The sequence below is a fragment of the Cicer arietinum genome, chromosome 2 (genome assembly GCF_000331145.2).
Source record: "Cicer arietinum cultivar CDC Frontier isolate Library 1 chromosome 2, Cicar.CDCFrontier_v2.0, whole genome shotgun sequence".
NCBI lineage: Eukaryota > Viridiplantae > Streptophyta > Magnoliopsida > Fabales > Fabaceae > Cicer > Cicer arietinum.
In genome coordinates this window covers 45,361,114-45,367,737 of record NC_021161.2, presented here as the reverse complement: position 1 = coordinate 45,367,737, position 6,624 = coordinate 45,361,114, and positions in this window count along the sequence as shown.

Here is a 6,624-nt window from a genome sequence, read left to right as displayed (position 1 = left end):
AAATCGATAAGAATTGAAAGTCTGTTTAAAAACTCATTTCATTATTATTTTATGAAAATTTAGTTTTGTAAATAGACGAACAAATTAATATAACAACGAGTTTGATTTCTATTCTAACGTGATCTTTTAGAGTATCTAAGTTTATATTACATAATATTTAAATTCTATTTAAAAAAAATACTAATAAATATTTTAAACATTTATATAAGAGAGTAGGTTTAAATTAAAGAGTATCTTTAAATTAAAGAAAATATTAATAAATTTATGGTTTAACACAAACAAATAGAACAATATAATATTTATATTGTGTTCTTCAAGATGTATATTTTACAATTATGCATAATTTCTATTTATACTTATAGATAACAAGTCATATAACTTACAAGAATATAACAAGGCATATAACTTACAAGAATCTTAAAAGCTTAATTTAATGTGTCATTAATAATTAATATATGAAGTTAAGAAACACTACAAAGTATAAAAATCATTTAATTGTAGGAGTTATAGTCTGTTGAATATGAAAGGTTAGAGAAAAATGACATCTAAAAATATTCATAACAAACTTAATATAATAAAAATATTAATTATTATGATAATAATTAGAATTAGAATTATTATTATTATAAAATTTTATTTATATTTAATCTAATTTTTTTAGTTAAATGAAATTTTAAAACAACTTTAGCCTGACTTATATAAAAACAATTCTAGCATGAACTAAGTCTATCTTAGATTAATTAAATCGTAGACCTATGTGAGTTTACCAAAATCTATATCCACTCTTAGAGACGGTGAAACCTTGGCTACCCAAACTTGTCTTTATTAAGATAACCGTAGACACAACTATATTTTTTATTATATATCAAATGTTTCGCTAGTCATCATAAATTGCAAAGTGGCGCAAATGTAACTTTTGGTAAATAAAAGGTCTTTGTTCTTTTTGACAAGACAAAAAATTAGTTTATAATATTCTTTTATAAACTATGTCAAGGAACTTTGTTAAATTATTTTTAATGCTAATTTTATTTTTATTATTTTAATTATAATTATTTATACTCTTTTTAATTTTTTTATATTTCAAATAAATAAGATAATAATTTGAAATAAATAAACTAATAAAATAAATAATTTATTTAAAATTATTTAAATAAATAAAATTTTAAAGTAAATAATTTAGAATAATTTATTTATTATAATTGAAAATAATAAAATTAGCTAAATAAAAAATTATAACTTTAAAACATTTTAAACCTTAATAGATATAAAGTTTATGATTAATTAAGAATGTATTTTTATATTACTTTATATTTTTAATTTAATTGAATTTCTAACGTTGAGTCTTGTTAATCAAAGATCTTACGAGTCTCAAAACGGTCGTAATGATTGAGACAATATGTATTTTTTTTGAAAGAAAAAAAGAACATAATGAAAAATATAATTTTAACAATTGAATTTGAATCTTGATAGTAACAAGTATTGAAAAAAAAAATTTAATAACTATAAAAACACAAAAGCGATATTGTCTAAAATAAATATTTAAATTACGATCAGCACACAAGAACGATATTTTTTAAAATAAATATAAAAAATTAAATAACTCTATTAAAACACAAAAACGATATTTTTTAAAATAAATATTTAAATTATATCTCACAACACTTTAATATTAGAATAAAAGAAGAAGAAAAATCAAATTTAAATTTAAATTTTTTACAATGGATATGATTTGTAACAAAAAAAAAACTTAAGTTATACAGATAGTGTTATTAAATGACTCACTAAATATAGATATAGATTTTGAATTGACGATAGAGTGGGGTTTTAAATTCATAATCAATCCCAAAAATAATGACAATCAATTTGTCAATTAATTAAATAATCGATTTTCTTACCAAAGTACTTAATTAACTTTTAACAAAACAAAAATCAGTGGGATTTCTAACTACCCTGTATTTATGTCCAACTATTCAAACATCTCTATCAATTAACACATAAGACCTTAAAACAAAATAAAAACCTAAAATGTTTACTATAAATAAAAGTAAATATTTAATTTAGATTATTTACCAAAAAAGACCAATTATATATTAGCTAAGAAATAAACAAAAATTACAAAAGAAGTTAAATGCTTATTATAATCTTTTGAAATTAACAACACAGCCACGATATCTCGTCAAAAAAAAACATAGTGAATGATTTTAGTACCAAGAAAAAAAAAATTGAATGTTGTGGATTCTAGACCATAAACAATTCTCTAAATATTAATTATTTGACAACTATGGTTAAATATATATGTTTCTATAGATATATGCCCTTTACTTGTTAAAAAAACATAGTATATATGTCGTTACATTAAATATTTTTTTCCTTAATATCTAAGATATATAAATATTAGGATATCTCTTTTTCATAAATAAAAGAGAACTTTTTATTAGAAAATATGACTTTTGTAAAACATGGAATGTTAAGGATCCTAATAAAAAAATCTCTAAATGTTAATTATTCTGAACAATATTTGGATGTTATGGAATATATAATTCCTTTCATTATCAATATTAATTTTTTTATTAGAAAATATAACTTTTCCTTTCTTTTGTTTTCAATATTATTTTCCTTATTTCATGAGTTTTTTTTTCCATTAATATATCCTAAGATACTAAATACTATATAGGATCTTTTTTCTCAATTGAAATATTATCCCCGCATATTGGACTTAATTTTGGAGTTTATAAATAGCACACGTTTCCAATACATCTTTTTACCAAGAATATTGTATCCTTCAATATTTGTTTCGTCAATTTATTGACAACAAATAAAGTTTGATAACATATCTATAAACATGGATAATAACAAAAATCAAGCATGGTCTTCATCTTCTTCATCAACTGTGAAATTCGATCAACTTTTCGGTCCCAAGGACTCTGCTTCATCTTCTTCCTTCTTTGGTTCCATTTTCCCACCACCACCATCTGTATGTGTGACCACAAATTTTTTTTTTTTTCTTTCTATAAATGACGAAAATTAATTAATTAATACCAACCATCACCATACAGAATTTAGATAAATGATTGAATCTTAAATTATTTTATTTATTATATTAAGTCAAATTGACTTTTGCTTTTATTTGTGATATATATATATATATATATATATATATATATTTTCTTTTTTTAATTTGTTTTATTTCAACTTTTAATGCGGTCTATATTTTTTTATACATAATTGAGAGATATTTTTCTCAGGATCAATATTATATATTATTGTTACTTTGTTAGTATTTTGTTCAAGTATAAATCAAATATACGACATCTTAATCATTTTAGTGTATAACTCTTTCACCTTAATCATTTAAAATAAACTATCTAAAGTTTTATGTTAAAATATTCATTTAAATAAAAATAGAGTGATTAAAGCCATCATGGTTTATTAAAAAAAGGACATCATATGATAAAAACAATTTTCTTTTTAGTTTTAGTTCTGAAGAGCCTAACAAGTGGAGAAGACGGGTATTGAGGAAGCCGTCTCAAAATATAACTACAAAAAAGTTTTTAATGAGTTATTTTGTGGATAATTATATATGAGTTATTATATTATACTTCTAATTATACTTTAATATTAATATTTTATTTCTCTATCTAAAATAAAAATTAGGCTATTCTTTTCTATAACTTTGAGATTCATAAATCTCAGTAAGTTTGCAATCATCTGATCCGCATAGTTATATGAAGAATGTAATTAACATGTCGTTCAAACTCTGAAAAAAGGTGTAAAAATATTAAATTAACTAATGACTAATATTCTTAACCAATCTATTATATATATTTAAAATAGACTCTCGAATGCCACCTCACTCCGAATGCAATCTCATTTTATTTCGTCCACCTATACAAATATTTCCCACATCAGCCAAAGAGCTGATGTAGACCTCTCCTCCTTTCTCCTCTCTCAATCATGCTCTCAATGCCTAATCTCCTTCAATCCTCCTCTCAATCCCTAATTTCTTTAATATATTTTGCCACGTCATTATATTATTAGTACCTCCAAAATCTATTTGATAATATTATTTTATAATAAATTTATAAATTATAAAATTATTTTACAATTATTTATAATAAATTTATAATTTTATAATTATTTTACAGTTTGATAATAATTTATAATTTATATTCTTACCATCCTCATGGGCAATTATATTATTACACTTATGGTGTTCTATTATATATATTTAAAACAGACTCTCGAATGCCACCTTATTTTATTTCGTCCACCTATACAAATATTTCCCACATCAGCCAAAAAACTGATGTGGACCTCTCCTCCTTTCTCCCCTCTCAAGCATGCTCTCAATGCCTAATCTCATTCAATCCTCCTCTCAATCCCTAATTTCTTTAATATATTTTGCCACGTCATTATATTATTAGTGTTAACATATTTTTTCAAAACACATATATAGTAAACGTTGGTTCATTATAAAATTATTATCAAATTATAAAATAATTTATAAATTATAAATAATTGTAAAATAATTTTATAATTTATAAATTTATTATAAAATAATATAATTTATAAATTTCTAATAAAATAATATTAGAAATTGTGGAAGGAAGAGGAGAAGTTGTTGAAAGAGGAGAGGTAATGTCAAGAGGTACACATCAGCTTTTTGGCATATATATGGTTAAGCATATGTATATAATATAGAGGAAGAAGGTGAGTGAGCTATTACTATCAATATATATGATTCATACGAAATGAAGTTTAGAGAAGTGGAGTTATTTATTTGAAATGTTATAGAAATATGGAGGAAGAAGTGTGTAGGTATATCATAAGAAAAGTGATGTATATTATAGAGGAAGAAGTAGAGTTGTGATAATTGTGAAGTGAAGTTTGTGTATTTATAGAGTAAGAAGATGCATCAAGTGAGAGGGTGCTTTCATTGCTTTGTGTATTTGTATAAGAAGTACAAAGAAGAAGCTAGAAAGATATTCAAGTTGTTCATTGCTTTGCTATAAGTGCGAGAATCTTATTATCTCCACTTCCATCCAACTCATTGCATGCTTTTTGAATTAGTGGTTTTTATCTCTGCTGCAAATTTGCTTTAACATTCATTGTCATCATCCATGTATCAAACTATCTTTTACTTCATTTGGTAATATATGTTAATTACTGTCACAATGAATTAGTTGAAGCTCAATCTATCAACAATGGCAATAAGAGATTTTTTGTATTGTTAGTGAGTGGTGCACCAATGCTTTTAATTTAGTGCTTTCTTTGCTGCTATGAGTTATGTGAGTGTGAGTGTGAATGTATTTATTAATTGTTTGAGATTCTTGTCCTTCGAAATGCATATTAGTTTTTTAAAGTAGTTTCTCTTTTCCAAGTTATATGCCCCTTTCTTCATTTCATTATATACTTTATTTTGATAATCATATACTTATAAAGCTCTCACAACAATATGGCAATATTATTGCATGGATGCTTACTGAGTAATAATGCGTACATATCAATCTCTGCTTTATCAATTAGTAATGCTATTAATGTTAATTGTTAGTGGTTTTTTCTTTTAACAAAGTGGTGTTTTCTTTTCATTTATATGACACACATGAAGTTACTGCCACATCTTCCTCTTAATTTTATTATTCTTACTCAGAACTTTCATCCATTCAAAAAGAATATTGGGAAGCTTTTATATAATTAGGGGAAAGTGAAAGAAAAATTAGAACACACCACTCAAGTAAAAATAGAAGCTCAAGTTACACTAAAATTAACTTAAGAGCACCAAGTAAAATTAACTCAATAAAAAATTAACTTAGTAACTAAAATCTGTTTGACAGTTAATTCAAAGTGTTATTATCAAAACTTAAGAGCAATAAAAGACATCAAAGGATATTACAATGCCTCATTTCCCAACAAGCTATCAGTATATAGCTAGCTTGTAATGAAAAAGATGTGAATGATTTTGAAGATAAATACATGCATTTGATCTACTCATTAATTTATGTATTTTGCTTTCAAAATACAAATAGCAACATCAATCAAGGATAGGGTGCCACTCAGAAACACGACATAGATGCTCTACTGACTGCTCCAGATTGTACTCATTCATTCTCAAAATCATTTTGTTTAGACCAACTTGCTTAAAACCAATCTCCTCAAGCTCTCTGATGAGGGCCTCTTCTACCAAATCACTTTCATCCATCCCTAGAGATGGTGATAGTGCACCCATAGTTGAGGTTTGCTGATAGGAAGGAACAGCTGGGGCCGTGCCAGAGAAATCGATAATGGGGTAAGAAACAGATCGATGAAGGTTCCACTGAACAAATATAGCTTCATTGGTAGGAAATTCGTTTTTTAAATAAATTTTTTTATTTTAATAATTGGAAGTAAATTTTTTAATGAGTAATTGAATTTTTAACGTATAAAATCATTACAATTTATTTGTTTTATTAGTATGATGTTTTAATTGCGGGCATGAGAAGTTGTTGTAAAAGAAAATTATTGAATATATTTCACCAAGAGTTTGAAATTTATTTTATTTAAGATTAAAGATTTTCTTATACTTTAAATCAATTTGAGGTATTTAAAAGTTTTAACTAATTATTTGTGCAATTGAATTAAAGTTAT